The 14,893-nt window shown below is 37.7% G+C and overlaps 1 protein-coding gene across 4 annotated transcripts in view; it reads left to right on the top strand.

Annotated features, from left to right (window-relative positions):
• The window catches only part of LOC100647695 (circadian locomoter output cycles protein kaput), a 93,246-nt gene that overhangs the window by 61,883 nt on the left and 16,470 nt on the right, over nt 1-14,893 (top strand). The gene's annotated exons all lie outside the window — the stretch shown is intronic.

Raw genomic sequence — 14,893 nt, 5'->3', positions numbered from 1 at the left:
AGGCAGGACAGAAGGGAGAGAAGCAACCCGAAGGAAAGAGAGGACAAAGTCTGGTCGATTGGACGTATAGTCTGTGCGTGTGTGTATTCGAGGATAGAGAGGGGCGTGATGATTTACGATTCTCGGTTGGGCAAGAGCGACGGAGACGAGAAACGACGAAGAGCAACGGAATGAATGTGATGGCGGTGTTGGAGGCGGCGGAGGCGGCGGAGGCGGAGGAGAAACACCGGATAGAGTTGTGTGGAATGGAAACGAAGAGACGGCGAAGCAAAGTGTGGTGGCAAGAGGAGGTTTTTGGCAAAGAGGCGAGAAGAGAAAGGGGGGTTCCGTGGTAAAAGGGATTCGGTTTCGAAGCGACGGGGAAGTAGTTTCGCGAGCGAGCGAGAGAGAGAGAGAGAGAGGGAGAGCTAGGGGAACCAGAAGAGGAATGAGCAGAGAGTCGGCTGTGCCGGTCGGGTACGACTGGTGGAAGGGGAGAGAAAGAGAGAATTCGGGGCTGTTGACCGGGCTTCGAATTCGAAAGGCTCACGCAGGCTCGCAGTGAGGCAGGACGCGGATGCGCGACGGTGCTGACGACGTCGACGAGGACGACGAAAACGGCTACAACGCAGTCGCCGACACCGCCCGAATTTCACGATGCCTCGCTTAGGTGCGAGAGACCTTCCCTCTACTGCATCGTCGAATTCTGCATTGAGTTGCTAGGGCGATACTCGCTCATTCCTTTTACCCACGGCTGGCAAATGTATGGGATATATACAGGGTGTCTTCTTGAACATATATATAAAATACAAGCTTTGATTGTAAATAGTTGTAAGAATCGTGTTCAGTTGGATTCGGGACTCGAGTAATTATTCGTTTCTGCAAACGCAACGAGAAGTAAAACAGTTGTTCTATTTAACAAGGATATTTAACAAGGATATAGAAATTGGATGTTGTTTAGGTATATCCGTTGAATTAAATTTCCACTAATCTCTTTAGCGTAATTGTTCCATTAATGGCATATATTTTTAAACTGTGCATATTTCAAGTCACGCGAAGGTTATTAGATCAGCCTTGACCCCTGACATTATCCCGTAAAAAAAAAAAGAAGGAAAGACGTCGTTCTTAAAATCATAAAAGATAGAATCTCGTTTTATTTTCGTAAACTTCGAAAATTTTCGAATTATACGTGTATACTGGTCAGCGATTCAGAGCATCAAAAATCTAGAGCACCAAATTCTCCGGTTCGTGAAAAATACAATATATAGAACGCATTTATTGATTTAATGAACTGAAAAAAGAAATAGAGATAACGTGGTTTTGTTGATGCAAGCATCGATCTCTCGACGTTATCGAACCAATCCTCAAATAATGTCAAAAGTTTATAGTCGCCAGTTACATAACAGACTTATACAATGTATTTGGAAATTTATCATAATCTATATTTTCTTTTTTCGTTCACGAGGTTAAAACATGCAGAACACAACGAGAATGAGGCAAACGAAATTTCAGTTATGCACGTATCGCGAGTAGCTCTTATCTTGAGAGTCTTATCGTCGGAGTTATCACCGAGTTTGTTTTCACTTCTGCATCGACAAGAAATAATTGGAAATCGTTGTAAGCAAACACTTTCAAAATTTATAATTAACGCGTCCACTCTTCGGCAAAATTTCTTAAATCCGTTCGTCGTATCTTTCTGTAAGCAACTCGAGAATTCTTTAGCTTCTACGACAAAATTCTTTTTCAATTTTCATGTTACATCCAATCGTAAAGATAGAACAGAGTATATCGTTGGCACGGCCAAACTTTTCTATATCTTCGATGAATTTAATCTACTCTAATCTTTATCTCTGAACCTTATCAGTCTCTTAAAAACCTTTCTCGTTGACCATTTAAATTACATCACAGATCTCATCAAAATTTCGATTGCTTCTTTTATAAGCGATAATACTTTTTAACAAATTTTATCATCTTCCTTTCTTAAAAACAATTAATCGGACAGCCAATATTCTTCCTTTTATTTCGTAGAATTGGAAAATGATGCATCAGTACGAGTGTTTGTCAAACAACGAAATGTTCCGTTCGACAAATATCGATATTAGTTAGATAGCAACGAGGATTAAAGAAAAAAATATCCATTGGCCTGCGATATACGTTTCATTCATCGAATGATAAAACTCCGATACAAATCACCTATTCAAACTTTTATAAAACATATTCAATAGCGATAGATAGCGAGAGTTTAGTGGAGGGAGTTTATTACCAAAAAACAAAATCGAATAATCTTTCAGAGAAGAGTACACGAATCTATGAAATCCGAACTTTCATATTCCCAGGGAATTTGAAAAGTTCCAGATTAAAAATTTCCAGTTTCCAAACGATCGAACTTGTAAATTTTCAAATTTCGCTAGCATGTAGCTTCGACTAACGCCACTTTCAACTTCTCGAGCTTCAAAGTTTGAAAATTTCAATACATTCGCAAAGCTGTGGAAGCGTGGTGTAACGTTGAAATTTTGAACTTGCAAGTTTGCAAATCTAGAAATTCGAAGGCACGGGGGAAGTTCGTGAACTTGGAAATTTGAAAATTTGAAATTACGGAAGTTTGTAAGCTTGGGAATTCGGAAATATGGAAATCTACGCGGAACTGGAAATTTGATGATCGGGGAGGTGTACCGTGCTGGTATACCGCGCGGATTTGCAAATTCCAAATGTTCGAAGTTTGCAAATTTAGAAATTTGAAGATACGCAGCAAGTTTGTAAGCTTGGAAATTTGAAAATTTCGATACCACGAAAGTTTCTAAGCTTGGGAATTCGGAAATATTGAAATCTATGCGAACTTGTAAATTTGAAAAATGATTGGGGAACGTGCTGGTACACCGCGCGGATTTGCAAATTTCCAACTTTCGAAGTTTGCGAATTTAGAAATTTATAGATATCAAAGTTCATGTAAACTATTAAAAAACGTCGAAGCGTGAAAGTTTGCCGGCATGAAAGCGCAAAATCGTGAAATTTTGTAAATTTGCAACATCCTGAATCCCCACCGATTCTTATCACCGAGCCGATGTTAGCGAACGATATGAAAAACGGAAGAGAGCTTGCGCCTGTGCAGTGTTCGCGTAACTCGGTTTCATCTGGCGACCTTGAACGTGTACCAGGCGTAAAGACAGAGAGAAAAAGAGAGAACCGCCAAGAGGGTTGGAGTCTACTCTTCTCGTCATCGAGCTCCGCGTAGACCGGAGTATCGATCCTGAAACGAAGTTGTCGGCCCTATCCCATTCGCAAACCCGTGCTCCGGTAACAACCCCTTCCCCGTCGGCGGGTCGAAAGTCTGGAGGCCTTGACTAGAGAGAGAGAGAAAGAACCAGCGTGAGTAAGAGAGAGAGAAAGGGAGAAAGAGAGAACCGGTCGTCAGGATGGGGACAACGGAGGGCGAGAGCGCGCGAGGGTCATGGATTTCGCGTCCCCGCGTGAAAACGTCGACGAATAGAGAGAAAGCAAAAGTAAAGGGGATCGAGCAGATGAGCTGGGGCGATAGAACCTTCGAAGCTTCCAATAAAACGCGCCAATGATAGCTTGATAAAGGCACTGTTCGACATTTTACGAACCATTCGTCTCAAAGATCGCTGCATAACGCGTCGTCGTGCGCTTCGCGTAGCTTGCTTTACGATGCAAACGATATTAAACGAAGCTAATTGAGCCTAATCTTTGCCTCTTGGCGTCCGACTTGCCGTTTCTGCGGGCTTTCTTTTATAAAGGTTTGCACGTTGCCAAGGGTGTTTTAAGGGATCGAATTGGATCGTGTTGTTGATTTTGAGGATTGGGGAGAGCGGAAAGGTGGAAAGATGTCCGAGGAAGATCGGAGTTTGGATAGAAATGGAATTCTCGATAAAAGCTGATGTTATTTGAGATCGGTTAATCCTGTGGCGTTCTTCCCGGCAGTTTTCACTGAAACTGTATTTTTCTAACGATAAAATATATTTCGTTCGTATTTTTCTAGCGGTGGTAGTTAGCCAATGCTTCGAATAGTAGAATATGAAGAAATTCTTATCGGTATGCGTGATTTCTCGTTGAAAACCCGAGTTACGTGTCTACGTTGAAACGTTAGAAATCCTTTTTGTTCGATAAGATTAGAGTCGAGTGGAAATGTAAAAATAGGAGCGCCACAGGATTAGGAAATGATGCTATATATTCTTCTCGTCCTTTCTTATTAGAACTGAAGGAATTTGGAAGCAGAAGAATATTGCAGTTACGCCAAGTTCAATTAGCGTTTCTGTCTCATACGTTCTGTGGATCATCGTGCTGACCACGATTTTGAGATTTCTACGCCATCGATCGCGGTGACTGGGAACCGGTGACTGGGAACCGGTGACAGGAATTCGACTGGAAAGTAACTTCTTACGTCGACTGCATTGTTTTCGAACTCGTCACTCCGAACATCATCGCTATAAACGGCGTCGTATCGTGAGCAGACGCTGACGTGATCAATGGCGTTTTTTTTAGATAACGATGAAATATTTTCGACCTTGAACCTTCGGCTGTAAGCTGGTCCCCGAAAATTTTACATATTTCGTTTCCCCTTTCGGTGTCAAATCGAAGAAAACAACGATAAAATTTGCTCAGTTGCATGTTGCTCTCGCAACTCTTCGACCTATGGATATTAAAATAATCAGTTCGCTGCCCCGTTCTATTATTTATCAATAAAGTGCTATAATTGCGGCCGCATTTTCGTAACTTGCACGTTATATCACCGAGATAGTAGTTTCTTTGATTAAATGAATCACACAGATGTGATCGACTTCGTCAAGGACAAGTTTGATTTATGAATCTAATCGTATGTCATGCCATTTCTTGCATAATTCGAGCAACGTCATTAGCGAAATTTTACAAGCCGCTAGTTACGAGTAACCAATGCCAATAAATACTCTCGTGCAGCGGTTTGTTGTAGCAACGAGTTTCCTTAAAAAGTAAATTACATTTCACGATTAACTTTTCCGTAAAATCATACAATAGCAAAGAAAAGGTCTGTGACTCGTACATCGTAACTTGTCGATTCGTTGATATAGTATTCGGTTAGTATAGTAAACCGTTACGCAACAGTGAGTATTGTTGTTAAAATTGAGAAATCCGATGGTTTTGAAACTCTGAATAAGTGAAGCGTATTGGACTGTGCGACAAAAGAAAAAAAAATTGATCTTCGAAAAGAACTCTCCAACGTTATGGGCAAGATAACGTTTATCGACGATATAACTTTTTTCTCCGAACGTTTCGCCAATTTATCTGCTATTTTTCATTGCCTCTTATCAGCCATGCTCGGTCAATTTACAAGCAATTTTTCAGTAGCTGTTTATCAATAGATATTCGATCGACCATTAAAATGAGCTAGCTTTCTAATTAAATCCATCAATTGTTCACCGTTGTACTTGTTCGTTCGTCGTAATTAACTTCGCGGATTCCTTGTTTCGTTATTACCCCTCCCCCTCCCTCCCGATATTACAAAGGATCACCTTCGTAAACAATTTGAAAATCCCTCCTCCCCCGATCAAATTCTCTCCAATCTTTCTGTTTGCGTCAGAATTTCAATCGCTCTGCTCTCACATCGATTTTAATATTCATTTGATGAAGAACGCGCGCGCAGATCTGCGTGATTCACACAGTAATTATCAAAATTTGAGGTTTCCTGGTTTGTGTGGTGCGCTTTTCCTAGGAATATCAGAATACAGCTTCATTAAGCGTTAAATGACAGACTGATTAGAGTAAACGTAGAGGAAGGAATTTCTTCGAGAGAGGATAATGTAGCTTACATTATCTGGCCATGAATATTAGGACACCACAGCTGTTATTTAGATATTTAATAAACAGTGAGCAGTTTCGTTGCTTTAACTTTGAAGTTAGTTTATTACAAGATACTAAATAAAGTAACGAAAGTTGTGTTGATATTTATGATCTTCGGCGTGTGCTATACTTGGAAGTTTAAATTCGATAATTATTGTATTCCCTGGATCGTTAAAAATGTAAGAAGGTCGAAGACAGAAAATAAAAGGAGAAAAGCTTTTGCGACAGTTTACCAACATTTACACGAATTATCGAACTGGTCATAAAGTTTCTAACGCTTCAAATGCTATTGCTTCGAGCACTGTCTAGGTCAGTTTTCTCTAGCTCGCGTTCCTCAGATAACACGGATGCATCTACGAAGCTAAATACTCTTAAAACAAATTTATGGACTCGACAGTTGTAGTTAAAACACGAACCTTGTAATAAATTTTTTTTAAGGAGAAAATTCGATTTACACCTGAAAATTGCCAAGTTCGATAATTCTATTTTTTCACTGTGCAGCACATGAAATATCTAGATATATCGAGGTATCTTTTTAGACTGTTAATGTTTCAAAAAGCAACAGCTTATTCCCTGTGTCAATAAATCTCTACGTAAGTTGACCAATTTCTTGAACTCTCGAATGCCTCGAATTGTACTGTCACCCGTAGGTCAGTTCTCCTCCCTATCTTTTCTTCGCTCCTAACACCTAACGTATGTACAATACAGTTACTCGCAAAGGCATTCCAATATTTGTGTAGACACATTCTGTAAATATATTACATGCGTTATAGGAAACATTTTGAAATTTCATTAGCACCTCGCCCGTCTCGCGATTACTTTGGCGAAGTTTGAAACGAGTCCGAAAGTACATACAGAAATTACAAGAAGTCTACATTTTTTCCAAAAAGACACCATTTACGTCTTGAACGCTGATATTAATCTGACAATTATGCGATATTTCGTGGAAACGTCGAGTAACTGGTCCGTCGTCGTAGCGGAAAATTGAAAATTCTGAATTTTAAATCGCAGAAATCATTACCTACACCCTATAGTTTTTAGAATTTGTCAATTAAGCGATGCTTCTATGAAAACTATCGCGAATCTCGGATTCGTCATAGTCGTGACGTCTGGCGCTTGTGAATAGAACAAAGCTTCGACCGGCTGGCTGCTGCCAGTGGCCCAGGATCAGAGAAGGGTTCGGCCGTATTACAGCCAGTCGCCCGTCCACGTGCATCGATTCATTCGTCACGGTGCCCCGACCTATCCAACGTGTAACTTCAGGACTTTGCCGCGCCGCCTGCAAGCGCGTGTATTCGTGTGCGTATGCTAACCGCATCCCGTCACGTGTACGACGATTACGTCCCGTCTGCGTATATTTCGTCTCTCCTCCGTTCTCTCTATCTCTCCTTCATTCACCACCTTTTTATGCACAACCACAACGTGCCAATTTATACACTGGATACCATAAGTGTGAACACACAGCCGCTCGTTGCATTCGTTGGAAAACTTTAACAAATTTTACTTTGTCGTGTATCTTGCGTTATAAGCGAGACAACCAGACTACGGATTTTTATGCAAATTCACGCTTTTATAAAAATAGGGAATCTAAGCGAAAACTTGTTTCGCCTATCGGATATCATAACAATGCAATATGTTTTGTATATTTTGCCGTATTTTTGTTATATTTGCGTTTTATACGAATTCTGCGTATTTCTGCATCTTCGAATTCGCTGTGTACACGTGCAGATTCGCGAGGTGAAGGTAACAAGCTTGTAACAAAATAATTGCGAAATATAAAGATAGCGAAACGTGTTCGCTTTCTACTAAATTTCTAAATAATAATTATTAATACTAGTGGCTGACAGCGTGCACATGTGTTTGTTATGTATCAAACACGATACGCCAGTGTAATGTTCTCGATACAGCGAAAGATCTGGTGGAACTTGATGGAGAGCCTCCTGACCCTTTTGGCGAGTCGATACATTCTCCATAGTGGAGTTGTAGTAAAACCGGCTCAAATCGTTTCACGGACGATCCCCGGGATACGTATCCGAAGCACGCACGACATCAGACGGATTATATTTCATGGAAATAATAAAAACGTACGAATCGAAGATTTCACAGCGGTTTAATGAAATTAATAAGCGGTGTGTTTCGAATTAATGACACGTTATATGATTTTTGTGGTATTTATGAGGCTTTCTTTTTTGGGGGGGGGGGATGTTCTTTCTAAAGGGTTTAATTTTAACAGCTTCGCGAATATTGATTTTTATAAAAATGCAGCTAGACGAGAGGTATACGGGAGAATTACGGGGGCTGCTGCTCGAACGTTCATTCTCTTTTGGTAAAAAATTCATTTGGTAAAAATGAACTTGCATGAGCTTAGTACGTAGAATATTCATGTAGGTTAGATGTCGGTTGAAAATACCTTGACTTTTGTTCAAAAATTTACTTAATAAAATTGGAGTTAGATCATTACGGTATATAAGAGGGTTTTATAAGTAGAATAAATAGCATGTTGCTTGAATATTTATTTTGTTAATTGCTTTATAGTTTCTTTTTTTTTTTAACGAGTATGTATAACGGTCCATTATAGTCTTTTATGACAGACCTTCTTCATCTTTGTCCTTTGTTTCTGGTCGTCTGGACACCAGATACATACATACTTGAAAGTAAGTTAAATAGGGACGTTCGTTTTCGCCTCTAAGGGATTTGTTCTAAGAATTATAATTAATTGCTGATACGAAGGTAACGCGAATCGAGTTCCACTTATTCTTGTTCCTTACCCCCCCAGCTATGCGGTCTACTGAGAAACGTCTACTAATATATCAAAGTTTTAATTATCGTGTAATTACTTCTACACTAGTACAAACAATCATTGCAATTTCTAAGTTCATTTCATACAGAACTTTAATATTCTGGAACCTTTTGTAAAACCTATATTAAAACATAAATTACAAATACTTTTTTAATCTCAAAGGATTAAACCTGACCCGCGCCGTTCATTTAAACAGAGTAATCGTTTCAACATTCTATCACAATCGTGGATTAATATTATTATTTCTGAATCCTATAAAACGAAAGATCGACGTCTTAAAATTAAAATATCAAAATATTTGACGTATAAGAAAGAAAAATTCAGCAAACGGAATTATTTCCTTACACTAACGTTACAATCCCCCTATATTAAATCTTTAATTTTTTGAATCTGATCTCTTGCCGCATAACGCTGTCCGTTCGTACACTGACAATTCTGGTTCATAATGAAAATGTAGAATAAACAAACTGCGAACGTTCGCGAAATTGAATCAATGTTTCGAGCATACGTTGCACACCGATGTATACATTTACGCATATTTCAGAGTAACAGAACAAAGCACGGAAGCAGTTAACTCCTACGTCGGCCGTGCAAGACCACGCGACCTGACCATCGCAATTCTGCTCGAAATGAGCCACATCCCGGCGAAAGTGTTACTAATATTTTTTTAGTGTCACCAGTGATAACGATTAGGTTTGTTGTACAGTTCGCGATAAGGATATTCTTGATACCAGATACTTGTCGAACTCTGTTCTATTTTCCGCCTCTACAAATATACTTTGCTTCGTAATCAACGTTATGCATCGTGTATTATACACATATATATATATATGTATATGTATATGTATATGTATATATATATATATATATATATATATATATATATATATATATATATATACTTTGCACCAGGTTATAGAACACGAGGCAAACTTGTACCACGGGATTATCACATTAAACCATGGATTTTTATGCAAATTCGTATTTTCTAGAATATAATTAAAGACATAGAATCTCGGTAGAAAGTTGTTTTACCTACTAAATATATATTCTAGAAAGTGTTCGGGTCAGATATTCGCGCGCGTGCGTACGTATGTATGCGTGCTTGTACCGTCTTGCCTTTATGATGATGATGATGATGATTTCAGTATTAATTATAGCTACCGCAAGTTCATTGCGTATTTATAATTTTCTAAACAAAGTATTCGTTCATTATACGAAAGTCGATCTCTTACTATCTTATGTCCGAGAAAAGAAGAAGCTGTACTTCGAATATTTTCTAATTTTTCAATAATTTATATTTTTTCGTATGGTGTGCTTTCCGTGAGAATTTTCCACTATCATCGATCCTTTTCGTATTCTATTTCCTTCTCGCTATCCTAGCTCCTCGAGATCGCTTCCCCATGGACTTCGACTATAACTGTCTGAAAGCATTGAAAGAGGAATTTTTACCCGGCGCTATCTTGGACGATAACGCGGCCCAAGGCCGACGCAGGGATAATTGGCCAAAGTCATTTTAGCATTGTGTAACATTGAATAATCCTGACGCGCAGATTTTTCGAAGTTCCCTGCATTGTTACGACGATTACAGGGAAAGAAACGATAGATCTGGAAGAAAGAAAAAAAAGGAGGGAGGAACAATCGGGTGAGACGATTCTAGTTTCTGCAATTGAAAAATCTCATTACAGAATCTCATTAGAATATCATTAGAATGGAAAATTAAAAAGAAACGTGTCAAACGATTTAATTACAAATTTGATTGTTTTAATCGGCTGAAAGCGATAGCCCAGGCTATTGTAACGTTATTCTTTTTGAATAATAACGATAAAATGAGATATATATGTGTATGTGCGTGTGTGTGAAATTTCGAGCAATTTAGACTGTTTTGATCTGGCGTTGTAGAAACGCCAATGATTGCATACGCGATGGCACATGGTCGTCGACGATTGCCAAGTCGGCCACTTAGCCAGATACGCAACAGAAATATCAGACAGCGGGCCAAAGTGTCAGTTGTTTATTGTCGCGGACGTAATTAACAAAAAGCTGATTGTGCCGTTACTCCATATAAAGGCAAACTCGATACGATAATGCTGTTTTGCAGATGTGAGTTTCTTTCAACAGTCAATTAATTTTTTTAATTTGTTATAATTGTTACTGTTACTGTAAACTGTACGATATGTTCGTTATAGTAGTCAGTTAATTCGAAAAATTATAATATTATTCTACACAGAAAGTTATGGAATATATAACGTGTGATCTTTTTCCTTATACCTAAAAAATATCGCAGCTTCGTAAATGAAGTGAACTGTCTGTTATATGTATTTAACTCCTTGTAAAGCTACATGTTAAAGTTACATATCGACGCGTATATCTTTTTTAATTTTATTCAGTTTCACTTGCCCCTACCGTTATATTACATTTTTCATTTTTACTTCGTTTACTTCGTCTACATCGTTTATTTATGGTAATTATTATTCATCGGATTTCAGATTAAAGAAAAAGAGAGAATATTATATTTTTTTAAAAATGTAGATAATATTTTTTTTTTTTTTTTAATATGAGAAGTCAATTGACCAAAAACTTTAATTTATTAAGCATCTCTCGTTAACTTCGTGACGTTGGACAGGATGTTTCAACTATTAGCCAAAATGCGATCTTTCAGTTCATCCTATCAGATTATGAGACGCGTAGTATCGCAATTGAAGCCGCCATTGCATTTATGGCAATGATTCTATTATTAACTTAGACGTAGATTACAGTCATAGCAAAGACCTTGATTATTATATGCGCGTACACAACAGCTGTCCCATTACGCAAGAATATTAAAAAACAGAGATTTATGGTTTGACTTCATCACTTTCTGCATTCGATCATGGTACAAACGGGTTACATTAATCCCCAACTCATAATTGGTCGTTGGATCTCGTTTTTATTAAAGAAAAAAGTGTCATTCGATTTTAAGTAATCGGTAATTAATAAATATTATTATCGATATTAATTTTACTATTAACCTTCGTGATGTAACACGAACGAGACTCAGACAAACCATTAATCATCATCTATATTGATCTCTTCGGGAACAAATTTATTAAATTCAGAATTCTTTTTGTTACACAATATTTGCCTAAAATATATTTGTAATTATATTATGTAATATATTTGTAAATATTGAAAGACGTATTATCGTAAAATGTATTCCGAGTACTTTGAAATGTCTGAGAAAAATAACTGTCGCTTTTTTTTTTGGAATTATGTTCAAACGAAGTGTACACGTAGCATTCATAGCAAAGTTAAACGAGAGTGAACAAGGTTAAATTAAATGAGAGATTTAAAGGAAAATCGCAGGAGTGCATTTTTTCCTCTGAATCGAGATAACAAGGAATACATAAGATTCGAATGTACGCGATTCAATCGTAAATTTCCCAGCTTTTATGACTATGTATAACAGTGTGTTAAGTAAGCATACATTTAAAGTCTAACTCTGCTTAATGTTTCCTCTGGCTAAAGATCTTATCGCTTTCCTAATTCTCTCGCATATAAAATAACTGCTATGATTTATCGTCAATAGATAACAACGTATTTTTCTATATAATATCTCGTACGTAAAGAATCTGCCGATAAAAATACAATTATTCATTAACTTATCGTTAGTCAGTTCGGTTAGAGTATGAAGAAGTCGAGTCGCAACGGTCGATCATCGATTACTTAATAGTACGCCAAATCTTCGTGTGCTCTGTCTCTTTTTCTACTAGTAACCATGAAAATATAAAACGAGTCATAATAAATCGAACTTCAACCGCACAAAGTGCATAAACACTAACCAGTTTTTCAGCTTTCACGCAGAGAGTTACTCGCCGAACTGTGAACCAGTTCGTCCCGTTACATCACCCACAGATAAGGTTCAATTTTACGTCAAGTGTTACGCGAGAAACGTAGACAAATCGATGGTACGAACGTTCGATGCAGTCGGGAAGACCAAACGTGTTAAACGTTTTACGTAACCTTCGAATTTTGTTCTACCGACTCGTTTCAACGTGCGAAAAAACCACGTTTCAAGGCTCGATGATGACACACAGACGCTGCTAGTTGGACGTAAAAAGCGAGAAATTCATCGGGAATAGACCGACGAAGAGATTGGCCGGGTCATGCTGTAGCCTGTATGGGTTCGTACCGCCTGACACGTGATGAATATTTCCCTTCGAATCTGCGTCAAAGTAAAGACGGTCGTTACGAGCTAGACCATTTCACCCGACGACTGCTTGATGGTCTATACATGTGACACCACGCACGGTTTTTTCTCAATGCCTCCTTTTATCGTCGGACAGTTATTCAGACCATGGTCTACAATCGAGAATAGAAATCGAGATGATCGTCGAGAGGGAAAGACGTTTGGTCACTGGAAACGAGTAGACGAGTATTCGATGAAGTAACTCTATGATGTTACGTTTACTTGAAATCTCTTCGTTGCGTTAAGCAAAAAGGGAAAATTATTTGTAACAAGATCGTAGGGTTACGCGTGAAAAATAGTAGCAATGTTCTGTTTTTTAACTGGAAAGGAAAAGATTTGGAGTTAGATTTTATTCTATCCTATTTATATATACATTCGTATTTGATAGCATAATGAATATATATTATATCATAGAGATAATAAGATAACGTTTATCGTAAAACTTATCGTTGCTGAAATATTTAACTTTGTTTAGCCACCAGTAATTTTACTATGAAACACATTCGTATTACTTAGAATATAAATAAGTAATAGATAGTAAGTAAAGAAACTATTTTATTTCGACGAAGTTACGTTGTCAAGTTTAATATTAAGAATTCACGAAGTTACAAAGTTAATTTCTCTTCCAATTATACAACTTTTGCAAGCAATGTTTTCGCATATTACTTGCAATACTGAAGTACAATGAAGTGAATCGATCAACATCCAGTGTGTACACTAGTTGAAAACTTGAGTCAATATTGTTTGAACAATTTTTCATGTGCATTCTTTTCAAGATATTTTATACGTTACTCGTATTATTTGCCGTTTCTACCATTCGACGTTTTCATTATTCGCTATACACGCGCCAGTTATTTGCATGTCCGTCATTTGTACGAAGAAATAAATCGCTTATTTAAATATCAAAGGTGAGAGGCAGTTGTTTCGAACGAAAGTTTCATTAAAATAAACTGCCTGTCGTATTCTTGATCTAATTTTTTTTTTAAGTAACGTAATTATATTTAGTATATTCTATTGGTATGAAACATATGTCGTTTGGTCGAATTAGCGAAAACGTTCAAAATAAAGTATACATTAAAAAATAGAAAGATATGGAAGACGTTAATGCTCAGTGGACTACGTACACGCCCGTTATCTTATTCAGCATAATAAAGAATAATTAAATCTTTCTGGCCTCGGAACGTTCAGGAGACCTTAATTTATTACTAATACATCGTGAATTTATATGCAAATTTACATTTTTGCGAATACAGGTACGGAAGTAGAACTTGAACAGAAATTTGCGTCGCGTATTAAAAATTTTAATAAGAACCGTAATTTGAATATTTTCTATATTCTTGCGTATTACATGCATTCTATGCATATTTGGATCTTTAAATTTCACATGAATGCATAAAAGTCCGCAGTCTAATCATTAACGTATACAAATTTTAATATCGTTTTTGTACATTGTCCGATGAGTTTTCAGGTTTTACGAGTAGACTGCGGATATTTATGCAAATTCACACTTTTACGAACTTCATAAAAAAAAAGAGAGAAAAAAGAAAAAGAAACTCAAGTAGAAGATCTTTCTATCTCCTGATTTATCATCTGCTAATATCGTTACAATTATCTACCAACATTGTAACGAGCGCTATATACGATTTACACGTCCGAGTATTTTTGCATTTTGAAATTTCCCATAAATGAGTAAAAATCTACAGTTTGTTTAAAAATATACATTAATTTCCGTTCTGGCAAATCGTAGAGGGTTGGCTGGTCGAATTATTTTCGTGGTTACACGATGCTGCCAGTTGACACACACGGCCTCACACGAGTGAGGAAATTTGGACGCGTCGAAAAACATTGCATTCGCCAAGCTTTCTGCGCCTCACCATGAGAAAAGCAGCAGATGAAACTCGATACGAAAACAAACAAGCTTCGTAGGGATTTCCCGATATCTCGAGTTTCCCGCACGACCACAAAGAATAGAAATTGCGTTCGGATTCGCACGGACCCATTCATGACCAAGCGACAGAAATAAGCATCGTTATCTAATAACACCCGTGACATTT

This window comes from Bombus terrestris, chromosome 7 (assembly GCF_910591885.1).
Source record: "Bombus terrestris chromosome 7, iyBomTerr1.2, whole genome shotgun sequence".
NCBI lineage: Eukaryota > Metazoa > Arthropoda > Insecta > Hymenoptera > Apidae > Bombus > Bombus terrestris.
The sequence above is the reverse complement of the archived record's forward strand: the minus strand, read 5'-3'. Positions and strand labels throughout refer to the sequence as shown.